Source organism: Arvicanthis niloticus, chromosome 25 (assembly GCF_011762505.2).
Source record: "Arvicanthis niloticus isolate mArvNil1 chromosome 25, mArvNil1.pat.X, whole genome shotgun sequence".
Classification (NCBI taxonomy): Eukaryota; Metazoa; Chordata; class Mammalia; order Rodentia; family Muridae; genus Arvicanthis; species Arvicanthis niloticus.
Window position 1 is genome coordinate 2613927 of NC_133433.1, and position 24152 is coordinate 2638078.

The window sequence follows — 24152 nt, forward strand, 5'->3', positions numbered from 1 at the left end:
TTTCAGGATGTACGGACAGACTCGGGCTGAGAGTTGAAGACTAGACACGTTCATACTCCTCCGTTTCTGACAAAACCCATGTTTCCCATCGTGTGCTTGGGCACCCTCAACAAGCACACCTTCTAAGCCTTTCCTCAAAGGGGGCGATGAGAGGCCCACTTCAGTCTCACAGTGTAGACACTGCACAGTGGAGAAGAGAGCTGTTTCTTTCCCACCTTCCTGCGATCTCTTCCCAGCTCCTCAATACAGGAACTCCAAAGAACAGCACTCAGAAGCATGCAGAAGAGACACCAAAGGATCACTTCTGACAGCCAGACAGATGTCTGTGCCAGCTTCACAGAAAGGGCTTTATGTTACATGCACACTCTCCTGGGGATGCAACCTCCTGATATCCATGTCAGGAACTTAGCTACACGCTACTTTTAACTACTGGGATGTGTCTACATTGATAAATACAAGGCGTGAGCACAAACACAATATACTAGGAATCTTTACTACCTAAAGCAGTTTAGCTTGTGGACAACTGTACAACATCTTCCCAATGAGAAGTGGTAATACTGCAGAGTAAGAGGTCTTCCTGTCTCTAGAGAGTGCTACGGCCCCTTACGCACAGCACCTCATTTTATTTACTGTAACTCTAACACTCTGGAGTAGGCAGCTACACGGAGGAAAACTTTAGTCCCCAGAGCCTGCTGCTGGCAAGCTCTTCTTGGTGCCTGTTGTCTTTTTTCTCAGATGTCATCTATACAACTAACCTGGGGTCTAAATATACATACACAATTACTTGCAATAGGTCAAAAGCAGAAACAATACAAATATCCATTAACTGGAAATAGGCAAAGCAATACACTATGGAGTATCAGCTAGCAATACAAAGAACTGATGTACTTGGTGTGGGTGAACTTCAAAAATACTAAGCTAGAGCCAGGCATACTGACACATGCCCATAATCCAAAGTTCAAGGCCGGCCTTGGCCATACACTGAGTGTCTGAGGGCAGCATAGAGGCTGAGGGCAGCATGGGCTATATGAGACCCTGTCTTTAAAAAAAAAAAAAAAAAAAAAACATAGTAAAGGAAAAAAGTCAGACCCATAAAGTCACTCACTCTAAGATTCCATTTATATGAAATATCCAGAAAAGGTCAAAGCACAGGAGCAGAAAGCATGCTAGCAGTTTTCAGAAGTTGAAACATGAGGGAAGTTGGGGGTTGGGGAAAAAAGGCTTGCCAGTATGGGGTTTTCACTGGTATGGTAAAAATGTTTTGAAACTAGATAAAGATGATAATTGCCCCAAATTGTAAATGTACTAAATGCCACTGAATCACACATTCAAAGAAGGTCACTTTCATGTCACATGGCTTCACCCCAATTTTAAAAAGACGAACCAAACATGTACCAGTGGGAGCACACAGCTTTTTATCAGGGTTGAGTGTTACAGAACATTTTGTACCAGCCATGCAGAGGGCTCACATTCAGTGTTCTCTACATTACACACAAGAGGCAGATTTCCTGTAAGCAAGTGGGGAAGGAGGGAGGGGGGGAGGGAGGGAGGGAGGGAGGGAGAGAGAGAGAGAGAACCATCTCACCACTATCTCCATCCTCTCCAGTCTCCCTTATCCCACTAAGAGCTAAAATCGATCACATGCTCTGATCACTAAGCATACCATACAGGAAGTCCTGTGCTAATGAAGTCAGACCCTTCATGGTTTGCCCCTCAACATTAGACTGAAAGACACAAAGACCTGCAAGGCAATGAAGGCATGCAACAGAGTGGACAGGCTAAGAAATTCTCATCCTAATAATGGGACCACTCTGACTCTCAGGCTGGGAAGTTTTCCAAAGACTTCCAACACCTCATACTGCATTATCTTTGGCTCAGATTTATGGAGTGTGTGTGTGCGTGTGCATGTGCGTCTGTGTGCACGCCCGTGCATGTGTATGTAAATATGTATCCTTAAAATAGCAAGAAATGGAATAGGTAGGAATGACAGCAGTGCTGTTAGGAATGCCCCTCAGCCCATACACTGGGAACAGACATTAAATTATGACAACTGTAATGCAGGATGTTGTGCAGCTCTTGCAACAGATTCGTATCTGCTGAAGAAGAAAAATGTGGCAAAGAGTAAGCAAAAATTTTATTGTTTAAAGTGGCATCGCAGAAGAAAAAATGACCTCCTGCCCATATCCATAACTACCAAGAATGGAAAAGATACAGCAGGGAAGCAGAGAGAAGGCAGCTCTCCATAGCACACTGTGCTGCTCCAACACTACAGCAAGTACACACTCACCTTGCCATCTAAATACCAACTGTAAGTACGCGGGATTTGGTTCTGCACTTGTACATATGTAAGAAACAGAAAGGCAAGAGTTCACTCGAAACCAGCTATGCAGGTAGATCCTGAGGTAGACACGGCTCACCTTTAGGCTCCAGGATGGCCTCTTTTTCTTTTCTCCAAGACAAGGCTCCTAACACACACGGAGTGTATAGACCCACTCCACCCTACAAGCACTGGGCCTGGAGACCAACATTCTGATGTCATTATGGCAGATTCCTAGAAGTACTTGGTGTCTGCTCAATACAGTAATAAAAACCTAATTTGATTTAACGAAACTGTATGTATGTATGCATATGCATATGGATGTGTGTGTGGGAAGACCAAAAGTCAACATTTTTAATCTTTGTGATGACTCTCCAACTCATTTTTCCAAATTTTTATTACATGCTATGCTTTTATTTTATGTGCAGGGGGAAGAAGGTGTACACATGCCACTTTCTGGAGTCTGATTTTGCTGTGTCTTGTTCTGTTCCCCCCCCAACCCCCATCATGTAGGTTCCCGAGACCAAACACAGGTCATCAACTTGGCAGCAGGCATCTTTACCCACAGAGACACTCACTGGCTCTCATTCACCTGGATTGGCTGGCCAGTCTCCACCTCCCAGGTGTTGGATTCTAAGCATACACATCTCAGATTTCTGCATCTGGCTTCTTAACATGGATGGCAAGGAGTCAAACCCACCTCCTCACATTTATGTAGCAAGCACTTTTCCAACCAACCATCTCTTTGGATCCTTAAAGTCTTTTCAAGTTCATATTACTAGTATTTCACTGTTACACTTTGTAAAATCATTACGTCTGTGACAGTGTTGGAAATATAAAACAAAATGGCTGGCTCTCTCACCTAGACAGAGCAGTATAACTCTAAAGGACGCAAGTCAGCATTGATGATGACAGTGCCTAGAAGCTTTTAGAATAAGTGACTACAATCTGTTAAATGCATTTGGAGTATGTTTAAAGAGTTGTTTTTAAAGATACTAAGCAGATTAGAGAGCAGATCCTGGTAATCCGTAAAGATTACTAGCCATTTGAGGTAAATGGCTAAGCTGTGAGGACCAAGAAACATTATATTTACAACTGAAGAGTGGAATAGGAGCTTCTGTGCCTAAACCCCAGACACCTCTGAGAGGGGCTGCCAACCAAACGACCAAGGGTTGTTGGAACTGCAGAAGCAAATCATTTCAGATTTTCTTCCCCATAATCCTTCTGGGCAAGAGGCTAAGAAGGACACGTGGCAAGAACAGCATGAGAGGCTCTGTGAGTCAGGGAGAGAACCAGACTGTGAGCTTCTTCGATGCTCAAGAAAGGCACTGGCACTCTCCCAAGTCCTCTGATATTTCTAGGTGGAGACATGACTCCTAGAAGCAGGACATGACAAGCTTGTTACCAAGAAAAACTGGCTAGGAAACTGAAGCAAATAAGCCTGTAGTCAGTCCGAAGGTAAGGTGGGGGTGTAGCTCAGATGCAGGGAGGGTGCTGGCCCAGCATACATGAGGCCCAGGGTTTGTGCTCTGACACTGCATGAACCCAGGGCGGTGGCACATGCCTATAGTCCTAGTGTTTCAGAGGTAGAGGTAGAAAGATAGGAAGTTCAACACCATCTTAGACTGTGTACTGAGTCTGAAGCCAGCCCCAAGTATTCTAGATGAGACCGTCTCTTTAAGAAAAAAAAAAGTCTGGTAATTGCACAAGTAGTTGTATTCAAGAGAGCACGGAGCTGAGATTTTATGGGTGCAGCTTCCCTGTCCTATGTAAAAGACAGTATTCCAGCTGAGGCCCCACCGCTAGATGATGAGTTAAAGGTAATTAATGGCTGCTTGAGGGAGACTCAGTATTCTCCAGGGACAGGCCCCTGATAGGCTAGACAATCCCAAGTGGTCGGCTCTAAACACATATACATTTGAGACACCCCAAACGGTCTCAGCATTCTGTATTTGTGTGTGTGTGTGTGTGTGTGTGTGTGTGCACGCGCGCGCGCATGTGTGTAAGAATTATTAAAGAAGTCATGAATTGGGGTCACACTGAAGGTAAGAAAGGGTGAAAATGATATAATACAGTATTCATTTATGAAATTCTTTCCCTCAAAATTAAAGCCCTGAAATCAGACATATAAGTAACATTATAGAGATTAAACAGGATGTATTTATATATTTACAAACACACATACATACATACATACACACATATAACAACAATTAATAAAATAAAGAGGCCTTGATTTTTAAAAAAGAGCAAGGAGCAGCATATGAGAGGGTTTGGAGGGAAAAAGGGAAAGGAGAAATAATGTAATTATACTAACCTAAAATAAATTTAAAATAATTTATAAAAAAACAATACAAAAGGGAACAACTTTTTAAAAACCCCCTTTTTTTGTAACCATAGACGGCACATAAACTGTAAGCAATAAGAAAGTGAGGTGGATTTCCAGGTCTGGCAGACCCTATATGATAGTCTGGAACGCTTTACCAGTCAGCTGTGACGCTAAAGCAAGGAAAAACCCCACTCTAACAACAGCAGGGCTCGGGAAGATCTGCAACATAGTTCATTTGTGTATGAGAAATGGACCCTCAGAGGAAAAGGGGACCCCATGGGGGAGTAGGTCAATACAGACTGTGTGTTCCTAACACACATATGACCAAGTAGGGTCACCCAGTGGGTATGTGGGGAACCTGTGAGCATAGTTTCCCCAGGATGGTGTGGCCTTCACCTGTTTTACTTCACCTACATCGATATCAACGTGACTGCAAAATGATGTCTTCAGTAGGTAGCAGTAATGTAAACACTTCCACAGTGTTTTAAGGTTTCTGACCAAAAGCAACCTGGGGAGGTAAGGGTTTATTACATCTTACAGCTTGATCTACCATCCAGGGAAGGCAGGACAGGAAATAATGGCAGGAACCTGGAAGTAGAAACAGGCACAGAGACCATGGAGGAATGCTGCTTACTGACTTGCTCCTCACGGCTTGCTCAGCCTGCTTCTTAGAGCACTTAGGACCACTAGCGCAGGGATGGCACCATCCTCAGTAAGCTAGGCCTGCCTGTATTAATAATCACCATTCAAGAAAACTCGCCACAAGCTGGTCTTTTCTCAATTGAAATTCCCTCTTTCAAACTGACTCTAGCTTGTGCCAAGCTGACATAAAACTAGCCAGCAACACAGTCAAGAAGCCAGGAACCGCCTAAGTAGTTCATACAGTTCAACTATGTGCTGAAAGATAAATTGGGTCAGTGGAACAAACTGTTGGACCAGGCAAGAAACAGTGTGCACCAAGATCCTTACTGTGACCTTGAACTACTTGTAAGGCTAGCACCTAGAAAGGGCCCAGTTACACCAAGGAGGAACTTACCGATATTCTAGTCTCTCCAGAGCATTCCCCACGGTCAAATCCCAAGCCCTGTACACCCTCTTCTTAACGGCATCTTTTCTGTAGCTGGAAATACATATATTCTCATTTTCTTCCTACTCTCACCCCATGTCATTTGTTCTTGGACCATCCATCCTGGCTTCATAGCCCCCAAAACATCTGTATCCTCACCCTCAAACCCCTTAGCTTTAATTTCAATCCTCAGCAAAGCATTCTTGCATTCAATATCTCGTCTTCATACTTAATGCATTCAAAAGTTTGCATTTCCTGCCCAAGTGCTACCATCCCGGGGGGTGGGGGAGAGCTTCTCTATAGGCTGTGTTCATTTTTATAGCACCATAATTTGCCCAGGCACTTGGGCATCAAATCCAAGATATTTTTGTGCGGTCGGTCTGTCTGTCTGTCTGTCTGTCTGTCTGTCATCTTTATGTTCAATCCCAATCATTCAACAAGACCTGCTGATACTTTATATCTCATCCCTGGCTCTCACTACCTACCTTCTCTAACTACTGCCCTACTGCCCTCTTTTCTTTGATGTTTCCTCTTCTTCGGCTATCCAGTGTGCTTTTGACCGCACTGCCCTTCCAATCTTCCCAATATCCCCAGCTCTGAGCCTCAGTACCACCCAAGAAGCAACTCACGAGGCTTAGCAGCTAGAAGAGGGACAGCAGAGTAGCTATGAACTCGGGCTTTGGAACCTAATGGTTCTGCTTTGAACCACAGAACCAGCACTAACTTCTGTGTCTCTCAGTCTCTTCGTTCCTACAGTGGACTCTGAGGAAGAGATTAGTGAAAGTGTGTGGACCATGCTAGTATGGCGAGCACTGAGTGCTACACTTGGAGAGCTCCAGCAAGGCCGGCCTCTTGAACCTTTGTGCCTATCCTGTCTTTGTTATTAGGCCTCCCTAGGTAGCCTTCCTGGTACAGAAATCCTTCTTTGGTAGCTGTACTCAAATTCTAACCATTGTCACAGCTCCATCCAATCCACACTAGCCTGTGGCTCTCTGATGATTCCAGCCACACTGGCTTTCTCTGAATTCCCTTAAAACGCTAACTGCCTATACCTGACTCAAGGTGATTTTAGATTTTCAAGTGTGACCAAGGTGTTCAAAAGAGCAAGGGTATGAGGGCTGGAGCAGAAGCAAGCACCACTGGGTGTGTGGCTGCTTTTTCAGGGTCCTCAGAGAGCAAGTCCCAGCCCAGCCCGCAAGGCTCCAATCACAGGAGGAGACCTAAACTTGCAAGCCCTTCAAGGTAGCTGTAAACCCTTCCAGGCAGCCAGTTTACATGTCTCCTGCCCTCCAGGCAGAACCACGTGGAAATGAGAGACTAGGCTATGGTTTGCAGGCTGCATAGGAATCCTTTCCAAGACCAACGACTGTTGAGTGTTCTGAAATAGGCTTTGCCACATCTATTCTAAATAATGGCTTATAGTTCCATCACTAAAGGCATTATCACACGAAGTCTGCCCAGAACTTGCCCTGACTTTGCTCCTGTTCTAATGAAAGTATATATTATCCACCTAACCTTTACCTAACTTTTATATTATACTGAGGCTTTTGTTTAAGATTTGTTTTTGAAAAATCCAAAAAGTCCACCCAAAAGAAGAACAAAAGAGGGGAGGGGGGGCTTGCCACACAGAGAATTTGTTAAGATTTTTTTTCATACCTAAAAAGGGAATTTTTAACCACAACCTTAGTCATAGACCTGCAACAGGCAGATCAGAAGCAGTGAAAGATACCGTGGCAATAGACAGTCTGGTGGATGCGCCCGGGTTCAGGCACCGGTGCCAGGGCTCACAGGACTGGCTGGCGGAAGTGGGCGCTGTACCCTTATCCCGCCCCCGCCTGACCACCTGCGGCAGCCGGGGAGGAAGCAGGCAACCCCCGCACATCTCCAGCTGCCTCTCACCAGCCACAAACTACGCAGGCATCGTCTGATAGAGCCAAGGTTCTATCAGAAGCATCGGTGTGAAGTGGGGAAAATCTTCAAGTCGTGATGAGTAACCTGTGTTATTCAGATTCTATCACCGAGCTCTGAAGCTGGGCTAAAGGGTGACCCCTCTACATGGCCACGCAAAGGCCGGGTCTGGCATCAGTTTCTTAAAGGCTGAGGTGAGGTAGCCAATGCTTAGGGAGAGGGCAAAGAAGGCCAAGTGGCATCCCTGGGAGCTTCCAGTATTACCTGACATGCTCACTGACGAATGGAAATGTCTGCATCTCCAAAAGCAGGGGGTACCCTTCCTAACCCTCCACTCAGTATCGGCCAAGATAAGCCCAGAAGTCTTGTGTCAGCACAGCGCCCAGGCTAGATGCACACAGCTGGCGTTTGGAGCACAGTCATCTGAGGAAGTGGCTGCAGAAACTCAGGAGTCATGCAGGTGAAGAGAGGGCAGGAAAGGGGCTAGATTACAGGTCAGCTTTTAAGAGTGTTTTTGCTCTACTTGGATAATTTGTATCTTCCTTTACAACAGCTAAATTAAAATGCACCTGCACTGTAAATGGTGGAAAGAGTACACCTGCTCTTCAAATGTGACTTGAAAACTGTTTTTTTTTTTTTTTTTTTTCTCTCAGGGTGCTCTCACTCTATATTAAAAATAAGAAAGTTAAAGTTTTTACCACAACTTAGAATTCTTTAAAATAGAAAAAAAATCAGCAATGAACATTAAAAATGTGATCCAAACTTGTACCCAGTATCTCCAGTGTCTAAAACCATGACTGAGACATCACCTCCAGCACGGGGACCTGTACCAAAAAGTACAAGCATATAGTTGGGAAAGGGAATGTCCTGAGCTAATGTCACATTCTCTACAATTAGTTTAACTTGCCACTACTGATAGGTATGGTGTCCCTGTCCAGTAAGGCCACAGACTATACTTCAAGTGACTATCTTTTTGACATTTATCAAACTCAACTCCAACCTCATAAGGCTGCCCAATATTCAATGTGACTTAGTCATCTAAATCTAGAAAGATGCTGTAGTTTCCAAAAATAAATCCATACATTGTAAACTCATATCAGAGTCAACGTCACCTAGGTAGCCAGCCATAAAGCTACAAACCTCGAGGCAACTAGGATTGTGTTTGTTACTCTAAGTCCTTCCCAGGGTTCTCAGCTGAGAACTCAGCCTACAGAATGAACAAAACGAGCAAGCATAAAATCTGACAAAGCCTAGCCTTGCATTTTGTAGCCGGTTATTAGTATGGTAGGCTGTGGTCAAACTTAGAAATCAATACTGAAGAATCTTGTTAATGTAGAAATCAGATTTTAGGAATTTAAAAAATGTATTCTTTGACAATTTCATACATCTATCTGTTCAAGGTGTCTGGATCATCTATACATCCAGGCCCTCCCTCTCTATCAACAAAATTTAGTTATTCTTTAAATTCAATCACCTGAAGAGGAAGAGAACCTTGCTGAATATTAAATGTAACTGTTTGTAAGGGCCAGAGGTGATCATATGAATCCAAGGAAATTGTGTCTTCCAGACACAACAGGACTGACACACATATAAACTTCAGAAACTGTGGCATTGTGCATAGGGCCTGCATAGGTTCAAGCCAGACAGGGTCCCAGCACTGAGAGGGGGAAGTTGACATGGGATCCCACCCCTAACCAAGAAGCTGTCTGCAACTGATACCTACTGGCAAAGGGAAAATTCCTTTTCCTCCAATGGAGTCTCACTGGGTATATTAACCACACCACAGGCCAGGCCCTATCCCTAGGAGTAAATGGTCAACTCATCAAAAATATAACTCAATGGTATTTTTTGTAGACTCTCTTTGTCTCATTTTGCTTTGTTTGAGCTTTTTTTTTTTTTTTTTTTTTTTTTTTTTTTTTTTTTTTTGTCTGATAGGTTTTTTTGTTTTTGTTTTGTTTTTTTTTTTACTTGATTTTCACTTTGTGGATTTGTGTTATGTGTGTTTCTTGTTTTTGATTTTTTTTAAGAGCAGGAAAGAAGAACATAGAGGTGGGTGGGTAGGGAGGTAAGATAGATCTGGGAGGAACTGGGGAAGGGTAAAACATGATCAGAATACATTGTATGGAAAAAAATCACAATTAAAATGATTCTAAAACATAATTACACTTCATGAAGATTATTAAAATGTCTGCAGCTCCTTTCCACCTCACAGAAAAACCCTTTATCTACTTTGTCTCATCCCCGTGTATACACAAAACATTACCTAAGCCAACTTCCAAGGTATAAAATGGATGTGTAAATGTGTTTAAACAAACAGCTCTGTGGCTCTGCAGCCTCAAAGCACATGCATGCACGCATGAGACATCACCTCTGTGGTCACCATGCTCACCATGCAGTAGAGCACACTTTAGATACGTTCTATTTTGGAATTTTATGACTGTTGCATTAAGCTTGAGCTTTGCTGTGGTCATCAAGGGACTGAGTGACTAATCACACAAAGGGGAAAGAGTCAATGAGTCACGGATTCCAGCTGAGCGTCGCCGGCCCAAAGGAGAGCTGGCAAAGAATTTAAGGGAAGATGGTCTTCTGAAGGGGAACAAATAGCTATTCTATCTGCCCACTCTGCAACCTGATGAATAGGAAGTATTTGAATAACTACTATAAAACACTCAGACTCCAGATCTCCCTGTACATCCAGAGCTATAACGTCCATGTAGCATGAGATTTGTTTGTTGTTTGGTTGTTTGGTGTTTGTTTGAAGCAGTGCACTCACTCCATAGCTCAAGCTAACTTTGAACTTAAAAGCAATCCACCTGCCTCAGCCTTCCAAGTCCCAGGACTGAGCGTGTACCATCATACACAACTGAGATGTTTTATTATTTACATGTTTTTCTTCAGTAGTTTAAAAAGATGGAATACTGGTCTACTTTGGAATTTCTCATACATACAGGAAAACACATTTGAAGACAGTAACAGAGACCCGTAAAGCAAAAATTCAGTCCTAAATAGTAAAAAGAAGAAAGCACAGTGGCATCATATGCATTCTTACATGCATTCCAAGGGCTGCCCATATACACAAGCAACCTAACTTTACATGGGGGAAGGGGAAGAAATCCACACAGAAGTAATTCAGCAACACTAATACTAAAATGATACTGTCGCCATGGGAACTGGTATTTTCAGTTACATATGTGGCTTAATAAATACAAGCATGAAGAGTGAGTAGGGACCCTAGACACATTCAGTCTCTCCAGTGCTAACAAAGATGTGATCACCATGGAAATCAAATGTAGACTGTGGGGCGGAGGCAGCATGTCTGAGAGTACCAGGTAGACCAATGGAGGGCAGCTGGGTCTGGGAACACTTGAGATTTCACTCTAAATGAGACAGCACTCTTAATGTGGCCCTAAGGGGACATCACCTTAAGTAAAAGCTAGGTTCCACTGATACTCTCTGAGGCTGTGGGAGAAACCATCGGAATGTCCCTAATCTGTACTTGAATCTCAATATTCATAACCCAAATATAAGAGTTACAGTCATCCCTGCTGATGTCATCTCGCTGTTCAGGATCTGGCAATTGTCATGTACAAGTTATAAATGACAGACCAGACCTGAACTAATTTCAGAAAATAACCATGCACAAATACTTCAAAATTTTTATTATCTAAAAAGTTACACATATACAAAAATAGACACATTTAAAAAATAACACCCTTGATAAGACCTCTCTGCATCCTGACCCTTCTATCGCCTCTGGCACGTGTGTGTGTGTGTGTGTGTGTGTGTGTGTGTGTGTGTGTGTGTGTGTCTGAGACTGTGTGGATCTGAGAGTGTGTGTGTTCATGAGTGTGTGTGAATGTGTTTGAGTATGTGTATCTGAGAGTGTGTGAAGGAATGTATGTATGAGTGTATGTCAGTGTATGACTTTGTGTGTGTGTGTACTGATGACAATATTGATTCCTGTCAGTTTTGCCCGCTGTGTGTATCTATAAGTGATGTGTTTAGTTTCCCGTGCTGCTGAACTCTCCATGGATACACTTATCCTATACATATTATTCTACGTCTCATTCTTTTCATTCAACAGTGTGTTCCTGAGATTCACCCACTCATGTATTTTATTGGGTTCAGTAAACAGAGACCTCAGTACATGCCTCTGCAGCACAACACAAACTGCTCCATCATCCCACCAGACGAGGGGCTGCCATTTTCCTGACCTCCAGATGAGGAGACTGCACTTAAGGAAGGAGGAGGAAAAAAGGTCTGACCTTTACTGCCACCACAGGGGATGCTGTTCATCCACAGCCTCCCAGATCCACCAGCTCATCGCCCTCTCCAAACAGTACCCAGTACACAAGCAGAGCAACTGTGTCAACCCAGTCTAATCTTAGTACTCGTGAGAAGGTTTATTCAACACGCCTGTCAATGCTTCCTGAGGCACACGGGTTAAGAGTTTTTCTTTGCTGTACACTTAGAACAAGGCTGCTGAGTTCTAACTTATTTGCCTGTTGAATTTGATTAGGAGAATATAAACTTCTCCAGTATAACTGTGCCAAGTTACACCCTGACCAACCACATTCAAGACCCCCACCAACACATGGAATCATCTGATTTTTAAATGTCTGCCATTCCAGACAGCATGTAATGATATGCTATTATGTATTTCATCTGCATGTGCTTGACTGTCAATAAGGCCTAGACTCTCTTGATGCATCTGCTAGTTAATTAGGTTTCTTATTTTGTGAAATGATATTGGATTATCTGTGTGTTTCTTTATTGATTCATGTGTTTGCTTTTTACATATGCTAGGCCTATCCAATATATGGGGAACCATTTTGGGTTTGTTGTCTCAGTCTTTGTGTTGTCACTCGTGAGCATTCAGCTTGGTTTTTCTGAAATAATAATGCTGAAAGGCTCCTTGTATGTCTTTAACTTTTTGTATTATTGTAAGAATTACCAGCCAGGAAATGGTGGTACATTTTTAATCCCAGCACTAGGGAGGCAAAGATAGGTAGATATCTGAGTTTGAAGCCAGCCTGGTCTACAGAGCTACTTCCAGGACAGCCAGGGCTACACAGAGAAACCCTGTCTTGAGAAATCACAAAATAAAATTTTTAAAAATTAAAAGAAAAAAAAAAAAGAAAAAAATTGCCTAGGTCTACAACTAAAAACCTCCATATCTTTCTAAGCAGTGTATTCTAAGAAGATCTAATGTGTGAATAGTCAAGAAAGAAACTTGCTGGGCATGGTGCTCCATGCCTTTAACCCACTACTCAGAAGGCAGAAGCAGGAAGATCTCTGTACCTTCTAGGTCAAGTCAGTCTACATAGCGAGTTTCAAGCAAGCCAGAGCTACAGGATGAGCCCTTTTCTTAAGGAGGGAGACACGGGATGCTGCTAACAGTCAGCATGGAATAGTAAGGTGGTGACCCTGAAGCTGCACGATAAAGAGCGACAGGAATGAAGCACCCTCAGCAAACCATCTTGAGGACTCGTAGTTCCAGCTCCACTCTTCACAGTGTTCCTTCCCTTCAGCCCTTGCTGTCCTGTCTGTCTGTCCAGCTCACACCACACTGATCTCTACTGTCCACTCTAGCCCCTGGGCACACAGGACTGTCATGAAACAGACACGTCATCTTCAACATCAACCCCAGCCTGTCTCTAGATCACCTGTCATTTACACAGAGTGCTGTAACAGAGGTCTGGAAGAAGAACAGGCCTGCAATGTGTCAGTATACATTCATTCAAAATGTAGTTTTAGAATAAACTTTAAAAATTTCAGAACCGAAATATAACTCACAATTTGGGAAGCTGTGCGGAATAAAAATACACCTGAAGTCCCAGGGTGGGGACAGGTTTGAAGAGCTTTAAATATCTTGCAGGAGTCTGTGCTCTTTCTGTGGGCAGAAAAACACAGCAGGTGGGATTTAGAACTGGAGACCCACGATGAGGCCATCCATTCCCTCCCTCCCTTTTTTCCTGAGTGGCCGGCCCTGTTAGTGCAACCTAGAGAAGCACCAGGAATAAAAGATGCAGAAAGCAACAGAGAGGCATCACATTAAACCCCAAAGTACCAACAGGGCTGTGTAAAACAAAGATCCATTGTAAAAGAAGTCTCTAAGAGGCAAGACTGACATAAAACGTCATTTAATTAAAACAAAAAAAAACCCCACAAAAAACAAAACAACAAACAAACAAACAAACAAACAAACAAACCTCTGGTGAAAAGCTGGCAAGAGGCTCAGTGCTTAGAAGCAGGACTATAGAGGACAGTTCCCAGCAGCACCCGAGTCAGCTGGGCAGTTCACACCCACCTCACATGCATACATACGTTCATTTATTTATAAAATTTTACTGTAAGTGCTATATTTATATTTATTTATTCATCATCTTCTCTTCCCTGCTCCCCAACCTCTCTCAAGTCCTACTGTGAGTATTGTGTGAAGGATTCACTTCCCTGGCCAGGCAGAGAAGGTGTGAAGGCCTGCTCAGCAGCTCAGGACAAAGGGTGGCCGCACATTAAAAGGAGAAATGGTTAGAGAGCAAAACAGTGCAGGAATGTGAACAGGCATGCTCCTCCTGAGCCTAGAGACTCCCTTGTTCTAACTCCAGAGTCTTTGTGGCAAAGCGCTGACAGAACAGCCTGCAGGAAAACTAACCAAACTAGCAGGAAAACAAGAAGGCCCCACATAATGACTGGAGCAGGCTGGTGCTCAAGACAGTGGCAGCCCTGGCCATGGAAATAGGCACCATGCTTCCTCTCTGCCATGGCTGACTCTCATTTTCTGTGAACCCCCTTGTTGGAATCCTTTGACTGTGACTCACAGGGCAATGGGCTACTCAGCAAGCCCACAGCCCTTCACAATAGACTGTGTAGGAGGCGCCCAGCTCCCGGCGGCCTGTGGTCTGTTCAGTTTTTTCCTTTCTGCATTCTGGGAGGGTCTGCTTTTCAGCCACATTTCCCTCAAAACACAGCCCTGGAGGCAACGCTTAGTGCACAGATTTCTGAGCAATGAAATAATCCACTTTGGTTTCTTAGTCATAGCGAAACTAAAAACAGTAAGACGAAAAAACAATGGGGTCACCATCACACCTACAAAAACACAATTTCATACTCCAGTGACATAAAGAGGTCAGGGGGAAAAAAGCTCAAACTAACATTTTCCAACCTTTCACTGAGAGCAGGGGCTAAAACCACATGTTTTGAAGGGCTCGCACTGTGTTATTATTAGAAGTCACAATTCTATTGATACTGATGAGTCACCCCTTATCGGCGGAAACCAAGAACGTCCATCAGCATATGCTACAGTCACTGTGGCTTTCTCTTTATTACTGGTCAGAGAGCCCTCGGGAAAGCTTCTCTGGGCTACCAAGAGGCTCTGTTTCAACCCCTGCACAGCTTTCCCTGTGCCAGCTCAGCTCGTTTGCATCATCGGCTGGGAGTCTAGGATGATCTGATCAACTCCTGTCCACAAAAGGAAGTTTATGTAGCGACTTCAGAAAAACAGCATTTCACACTTTCCGATGAGATACCCAAACCGAGCTACGTAAACAAAACAGGCAAAGGGAGTCAGCTAAGTCAGGTGGCATCTTCCCGACCCAAAGCTGGGCGCTTTGTTTTTGTTTTTACATCAATAGCCAGCAACAGATGCAAACAAAGGCCATGGTCACCCAGGGCTTGCTAGTCACACCCTATTACTGCCCTGCCTCCTGTCTCTGCTACCTACAGAGAGAAGTGGGTCAGATCTCTGTAATGCCAAGAAAGCCCACTCCAAGTTTGTACAAAGTCCTTGGGGTGCTAAGCCATTAACAGTATGATCTCTCCTTACCCATTTGTCTGGGTTTGAAGATTCCCAAAACAATAAAGTGAAAGTCAATTTTCCTCTGGCATTTCCAGAAAGGCTGTTGTGCCCTATGTTATCCCTGCAAAGGCAGACATGTGCCTACTTTTTTACCTGTCATAGGCTGTGCTGGGCAGAGGGAAAAAGAACCCAGCCAGTTCATAGTGAACAAAAACCCAAAGACATCGACCTCCCGCCCTTCCCAGGCCATGCTGGCCCTGAGCACAGGAGAGCCGCCAAGAGAGCCCCACAGCCCCAGCCCATGAGTCAGCAAGCCACTGGTGGGAACTGCTGACTGCTCAATAATCTGGCATGTAGAGGTACACTGTAGGGCGAAACAAAACTGGGACACACAAGAATCTGTGCACCATCACCAGCCCCGCTACCGCCCAGTTATTATTTTCCTCTGTTAGACCAAAACATGCAGATAATCTATACCCTGGCTCAAAAGAAGAAGTAATGACCAATAATAATCAGTAGTGGTAATAAAAAAAAATAAACAACTCACTCTCCGTGTTTCAGTGTGTGGAACAGCTGCATTCAAATCTCTTGAGCCAGTTAATTTTAACTGGCTTTAATTTTAACTAGATTTAACTGCTTTTCCTCTCCTCTGACAAATCAAAATAGCTGCCATATCGACCACAAGAACTGGTAACCGAAGCACAGTTCCTGTTTTTCGGAAGAGTCTTGCATTCAAAGCCACATATGAGGTGTTTAACATACGTGGGAATTGAAGTGTTGAATGAGGGAGACTGAAACTCAGACACTAACTCAGGCCCCATGGCAGCTGTTACATGGCCGTCTCAAGCCAGACTCTGACCTACATGCCTTCAGTTCTGCTCTCTCATTTAACACAGAATCCCAAAGTCCATGTGGAAGGTCTGGTGTTTGGAACTCAGAACGTATTCCCCCAAAGCCAAGTGCAATGTGCCTATGACGGAGCTCTGTAGGGCCGTTTTTTAAGAACACTCCAGCTTAAAGCGTGCGGTCCAGGTTGTGTAACTTACAAGTGGGAAATACTACAGCAATGACAACGACAGCACCAAAATAATGAAGACAGCCCCCACCCCACTCCCAACCGACTGAGTCTGGGAAAATGTCTAATTAGCAGAGAATGAAGGACCAAGTCTTCCAAGAGACTTCTGCACAAAGGGGAAAGACTGATAGTCATCATCTACTGGGCTGGATAGGAAGCTTCTCAAACAATTTTAGTCCCAGGAGGAAGAGGATGAAGGAAGGAGGAGAACAAAGAGGAGAAAATCTGGTGACTAGGAAGGAGGTTGAAGAAAGGGGAAGGGAGGGAGAGGAGGAGGAGGAGATCAGGAGGAAGGGGAGTGAGGAGGACTCAGCAAAAGTTGAAAAAGAAAGAGAAGGAAAGGATGCAGAGAGCTGAGGAGTCTCAGGAAAGGACACCATGGAGGTATATTTATACTCAAGAACTACGTACTCTCTACTGGACTACCCTTCTACAGAAAAACCACTCCACACCAACTACCAAGAGTTCTACATGAAGGATGAGGAAGACGGAGTCCAGCACAGTTCCAGAGGCTGGCACTAGATGGCGCCACCAACCCAACATAGCATGGTTGCTGGAGGGGTGGAAAGCAGCTCTGACTGCAACCCCCAGGAGTTGTTTACCAGGCAAGGACTTTATCTAAAACAAGCACTGCTCCCTTAACGCATCAGCCTCTCTTCATGTCCAGAGAGCAACACTGTGCTAACAGAAGAGGTCAAACTAATTCTAAAATAATTTCCTCAGCTCATTTTTATCAATGAAACTGGGGGGAGGGGAGAGGATAGGATAGTGGAAGAGGTTGGATGCCCAGCCTCCCCACACCATCATATTCACAAATTCAAGGATAATTTCAGAGGATTTTTGCCGTTAACTAACAAGAATCTCAAATCCTTGGCCACGTTGTTTCCCCCTAGAAGACTGATTTAAATGTCACATGACATACCTGTGACAGGCTGAAGTGTTCACCTTCAGCATCTCACAGGTGAAGAAGCTCCCAGACAATTGTATCATGAAAAATCAGCTGTGTTTTATGTCTTCATTTTACTGTGGCTTGTGTCCTCTGACCAGCGTGTCTCCACTTCCTGCCAGTGCTGGGCTCATGAGGAGACCCCTGGCTAACCTTGGCAATCCATCAGCAAGGTCACCAGAGTGGGATGTTCCAGGCTTCCTCTCTTGCATACTTCTTTGCCTGTCTCCTGTTCAAATGCTGACATCTCACAAGAGTAATGCACTGGGTGTTCTGGGCTACAGATTTCCTCATAAAACTCGATTTATACAATCCCTTTCTGATATCAGCTTGAGGTCAGAAGGGCAGGAACTGGCTATCACACCAGGTGATCAAAAGGCAACAGAGTGTGACATGGAAGTGGCTGCCAGAGGATTCTGGGAACTGATGGCAACATGCCTGGCTAGCTTCCTTACAATTCTGATAAGGATGGTTGTCCCCAGTGCTAGTCATCCCAGGGGATGTGTGCAAAGGAAGGGTTAATTTGAAATGTGTCTACATTTTTCTCTCACTGAATGGTAATAATATCTTTCAGAGATAATTTCTTTTTTTTCCCCTTCAGTTTGACTCTTCAGGATTTACTCATTTGCATAATATGGAATCTTGAACCCATATAGATATTCTACAAATCAATGCAAGTAATTCTCCACTAAATCAGCAGCTTTAATCTAAGCTCATCATTGTTTGCATAGAAATCTTCACGCACGCATCTGCTTGATTTTTTTAATCACTTAAAACCTCCAACACTGACACACTAAGTATCTCCACATTTAGCTATCTCCAAGTTTTGAACCTGCTGCTAAAAGAAATGAGCCATAGTGCATTCATACACTTCATTATTTCCCAAACTGAGCCTTTTCCTGTGCACTTAATGTTCAGTCAGCCCCAAGAATGCCCCTTGACTGAAGTGTCAATTTGGTGTCCAGCCCAGGCAAAGTGGAGCTGAGTAAGCACTCTGAGCCATGACCCTCGCAAACCCCAGGTAATCGGGCCACTTGCCAAGCAGAGGCCTTCAGACCCATTCAGATCTCCAGTTGAAAGTTGCAACATGCTAACCTGGCGAGATAATCTCTTCCTGAAACTGCCCAGAATGGGGACAAAGGTTACTACTTTTTCTGTCACTGCTTGCTAACGCTCCCAATTAGGAACACTAATGGAATTGGTCATGAATGCCATTCTTCCTCCAGGGTAGAGTGTTCCCAGGATTAGAGGAATCATTGCTTTTAATTTTTTTCCTTCCCTCACCAAAAACCTCAAATGGCAAAGTCTTCACCCATCAAGAGAATGCAAGGGTGAAGAATGGAGATAAACCCTGAGGATGGAGAAACGGGATACCTCTTTATCTTTGGCTTTCCCGTGTTATCACTTTTACTTTCTGATCCTTACTACGTCAGATCTGAGGAGCACAGTTATTAGAAAGTGAATCACGAGGCTGACTGGAGATACACATTCAATTCATGTTCCCAGGGAAATTGTTTTTCAAGTTTATCTTTTGGATAGATGTCAAGAAAACAGCCAGTATTTCAGAGTGAGTTGCCTAAATGTCTACTCCTGGTATCAGCAATGGAGATCCCACTGCAGATAAAGAAGTAAAGAGGGGAAAACACAGCACAGTGGCCCATGATTGTCCCAGGTATCTCCTGTCCAGTCCCTGCTCTCCCAATCACTGCCTGCTGCCATTTATGATTCTGCTCCAGGTTACTAGGATGATTGAGTTCATGCAAGCAACATATATACAGACAGGGAAGACCAGGCGTTTGAGCCCGCATTCTAGTAGACCTGTCTTAAGTAGGTACTATCACTCCTTTTAGGTTAAACTTCCAAGAAAGGAGCAAAATCACTCTTGGTTGCAAATCCTACTCTCCCTCCTTCTCCACCAATCTGGAGAGGTCGGGGCTTCTAGAAGCTAGACTCACATCTTCATGAACAATCTTTGCATAGGTCTAACACATGGCATTTGACCAAAGGAGATGTCCGTGTGGCTTCTGGTCATTCAAATATGTTGTCAAACAACGTTAAAATGCTCATGGTAACAATGTGAACTTGGATGTTATCTTGCACTTTTTTTTCCCAAGTATGAACACGAGTGTACTTTGGGCAATTAGCAATTCTGTTTTCATCCAGTTCTAAAGGCAGTGGCAAATAAATCAATTCTGGACTCTGTAGACAAGCCTGTCATTTGCCAAAGCGGCCCTAGGGGTTATATCGTGGGTTATACAATACTCCAAAGGGCCAAAGATAGTTGTGAATTAATAAGATTAGGAGGCTGAAGGAAAACAGCAAGCCCCAAGTTTTAGAATAGCCTTGCTTGAAACTCATACCTGGGCGTGGGGAGCATCCCTAAGCATCTAACCAAGTCAAACTGGCACTCTGTAGCCTATGGAGGATGACAGGCCTCCCCTTTACACAAGTTAAAATGTGCTATCTGTACCAACTCCAACTACATCGTGTGCTTCTTAAGGGCCAGGGCCAGGACTGGGTCACGAGCCACAGTAAGAGACACTCACTACATGTCTGTGATGAATGCAGGTGACATTTGCCTTTAAAGATTACAGTTTCTGGTCACATGACCTACTTGGTAGCATCCATAAATAGTACTGTTTGGAATGAAAATTAAAACTGCTAACAATCTGTGGCTTCTGGGCCAGGTTGGTGGTGCACGCATTTAATCCCAGCACTTGGGAGGAAGAGGCAGGAGGATCTCTGAGCTTGAGGACAGCCTGGTCTACAGAATGATTTCCAAGATAACCAGAACTGCACAGTTGAAACTCTGTCTCAAAAAACTAAAGGGGGAGGGGGAAATCTATGGCTCCTGGAACACTTTCCAAGTTAGTGAGCACACACGCTCATCTGTTCATTTGCTCATATTGGTAGAATGGAGTCACCATGGAAGTCCACAGGTTAGACTCTGCAGAGTCCCCAGAAAATTTCTGAAGTATCTGCCTAAAGTGACCGGGGAGAGAGAAGGCACAGGGGACAGAGACCACAGTGATAGGGACTTGCACATGCCAACACCTTCTTCTGAAATGAACCGAAGCCTGCCTATATCAGCTACAGGCTCTGGAAGGACCAGAAGAACAATGAGAATTAGAGGGCTGGGCTAACGCTTGGGAAAAGAAGATGAAGGCTGAGGAAGGGCCATACGGAGCTGGCCAGGAGCAATGGCTCCCTGTACAAAGGTAATGTGTCCTGAAGCCCTCAGGAAGAAAACAGAAAGACAGGAGGAAAATGACACATCTTGACACCAAAAGACAATTCGTGATCAGGCTAAGGAACAAAGGAGATGCTAACCAGGGGGATATGCTGGGAACGCTGTGATTATGAAGTCACTGGGGAAGACTGAGCGGCGTCTTGGCTGTAATTCCAGAGACTAGAATGAACTAGTACGTGAAATGCTTTCTGATTGGGGACATTCATTATTTTGGTGAAAGAAAAAAAAAACTCAAGGAAAGACAAAGACGAGTTTGCTAGAGTTCTGAAGTGGGGCCACTCATGGGATCAAGCTACATATTCTTTCGGAATGAAGTAGCCCTTGAAAAGGCAGTGAAATAAAGACCCTGAGACTAGGTCCCTCTTTAAAGGAGCAGCATGTTGACTATAAGGTTAACTTTGAACTTTAAGGAGACTCATGCCTGAACTGAACAAGAAAGGAAAAAAAATTTTAAATCTTGAAGGAAAATCTTGACAAATAACTTCTCTTGTTAAATATTTCCTGGACCAAACTAAACAGAAAAAAATAAGCAAGTAACATTTTGAACAACATTGCTGAATTTATAAGATGTTTACTTCACGTTGTTTCTAATTTTTTGTAAATATTTACATAGGATTTTAATACGTATTAAATATACTGTCACGTATTGTCACTGATAAGACAGAGATTTCACTCTCGGCACCATGACTGGTACTGCTTTTTCCTAATGCAGCTCCAGCTCTGCCAAAAGCTCCCTCACAGACGTTCCAGTGTTTGCCATCAGCCCTGACTTCTGAACTTTGCGTGCCTCTGGGAGGGACTGATGTCACTGCCGTCTCTGCAATGCCCAGATAGAAAGCAGAGCACAGAGAAGCACAGAGAGGGCTGGCTGCCTGAACTGCAGAAGTTGACAAACAAGTTACATCTTGCACTGTTCCCTGCTGCATGGACATGGGGGCTGAGGTTATGTTCTCTCTGGGCTGCAGATCTTGCCACATTGCAATCCAGTCATTGACTTGGGGCAGGATTATGTATTTTAGATGGGAAAATAACCTCTAGGCAAGTCCAACCTTTTTTGACATTCCAACATGACACCGTAAATTGTTGAGAACCTCACAATGGAGTTCCTACGGTTTGTGGTTTCGTGTGGAGCTGCCTTCACAGCTACTCTTAGCATAGTGCTGGCCATGTGCGGCAGGCTGGCTCTATCAGCAGACAGTCAAAAGTTCAGATTGCAACTTGCCAATTCTAAAGAACCAGCACAACACCTACTTCACAGGTTGTTCTAGGAGTCAGTGAGACACTCGGAGGTAAAGAACTTAGTACTGTCTAGCATAACATGAACAACCAAGAAATCAAACCTATTGTTTTAATCAGTGTTCTCAAGTGCAAACATATGGAAGTCCTTCAGGCATTAAATAAGAAGTTACTCTACTTTGGTCAGCAATAACCCAAAGAAGCTGGACAGTTCACAAACAAAGGGTTATCTACCTGCAGAGTAACACTGTGCCCAAGGAACTCAGTACTTAACCTTTCAGACTGGATTTTCCATTTAAAAAGGAAGGTAGCAATTCCTGAGTGAGATGTTAATTTGGACCTTCATTGTCCTCAAGCCTTTCTGGTTTCTTGACCATTATATGACTCATCATCTGGTACATGTGTACAAATTACCTACTATGTGTCAGGTTTCAGAGAATAGAGAAGCCTGAAAATATTAAACAATAAGACGTTTTAGTATACCAAGTAGCACTCAGTATAGGCCATCTGCAGTTTTAAAAATGATGTTTGATTATTTAACGTACACAGGTACACACACACATACACACACACACATGGGGGCTAGGGGGGAGAAGAGAGAGAGAGAGAGAAAACAACTTTCAGATATTGGTACTCTCCAAACTCAAGTGCTCAGGCTAATCGGACTTGGCGGCCTAACGCCTTTATCCACTGAGCCATCTCTCTGACCCAGCCCAAGTTCTTACAGACATTCCCATCAACGCTTTAGAAGTGGGGATTCCACAGGACAATCTGGAACAGGCAAGGGACCTGGCAGCACAAAGCCTGCATTCACACTCACCCTGCCTGGCAACAGCAGACAAGGGCTTAGAAGTGGCTGGCCCCCAGTCCCATACTATGCCCTCTCCTCATCAGGACCAGATGCACAGTGTGAGGGATGCAGTGCAAAGTGGAAATGAGACCCCTTTCTTTGTTATGATTTAAGATCTCAAGGAGGCAAAAACATAATTTTAAAGCAGGTGTGAGATGTCTGAGCAGGAGACAGCAATGTGCAGATGCCCTGGTCCTGGCCTCTAAGGCTGTTCTTCACTCCACCCCACCATTCTACTCCCCCCCACACACACACACACCCAGAGAAACAGCAAGGTGCTAATTTACCTAAGCACTGGCTCATTCATTCAACAGTCAGGCCAGTCTTTGAAGCAAACCAGATGCTATGTCCCTGAAATCCTGGGTTTAAAACCCAGAGCAGTGTAGCTCCACAGCAGAGATTGAGAGACCAAGGGTCTCTTTCTTCCTTGTTAAGACTAGATCCCTACCAGCTAGACAAGAGCTAATCCAAGTGAAATTACTCTGCTCCCAACAAAACTGACTGGCCTGGGTCCTTCTGTTGGCATCACAGGAGGCTCCATTACAGATTCTGAGAAATTGAGTTCACAATCACTAATGAATGACTCCGTCCCATCCGCTGAGCTGACAGTGGGCACAGAAGTGCAGGGCTGGCTTGAGAGAGATTTGAACGTGAACCTGACCATCTGGCTCTCTGTAACTCACTTTGATCACAAAATGAATTGCAACAAATTGAAGAGCACATGGCTCGAGTTAATTGTCTCGTCTGTAATCTGAACCTACTTTTAAGCACTTATTATTACCCTCTATCAGGTGGAAACATTTCCTCCCATCCCGGCAAAGTGCATTTTCCTGATGAACTGTAATGGATCATTAAATTCCGTATCTGAATAACAATACTTTGCACTTATTCGGTGCCTTTCATCCTGGGATTTCAAGGCAGTTTGCAAATAATTAAGCCCCTCGCACAGCAGCCAGAGGTGAGTGGCTGGAAGGGAATTGCCTGAAGATTCTGAGTCAAAGGGCATAATTCAATAGAAAGAGAATACACGGCAGCCTCCCAGGCACTGGTAGCACTGAAGTAAATTAGGGGCTATTTGATTCCCTCCAAGCCTTTCTGCCTCACTCCTGCTCCATGACAGATTCTGACACACAATACACAAAGCACCAAGAACTAACTGACATTTCAACCCACTTGAGGAATGAACAGATATCAGAAGAATTTATTCAAACATTTAGATTACCATGTGGCAAACCTGAAGCCTTTAAAAATATGAAATGTAAATATTAACCAAACTATTTTATGTTTGCAGATCTCATTTCTGGTACCTGCCCACCCTCATTTGAATGACTCTGTGTTTTCAAAAATAGCAATTACTGGCAGAGTGGGTGATCAATA

General features: G+C 44.0%; 1 protein-coding gene across 5 annotated transcripts in view; it reads right to left on the reverse strand.

Annotated features, from left to right (window-relative positions):
• Window positions 1-24152, reverse strand: part of Bach2 (BACH transcriptional regulator 2) — a 336474-nt gene that overhangs the window by 310346 nt on the left and 1976 nt on the right. For 2 of the 5 annotated variants that reach the window (XM_076924036.1, XM_076924038.1), the window contains exon 2: window positions 13417-13513. The exons of the other annotated variants lie outside the window; for them this stretch is intronic. The gene's annotated coding sequence lies outside the window, so the exon portion shown is untranslated. The remainder of the gene's footprint in view (window positions 1-13416; window positions 13514-24152) is intronic. 5 annotated transcript variants of the gene reach the window in all.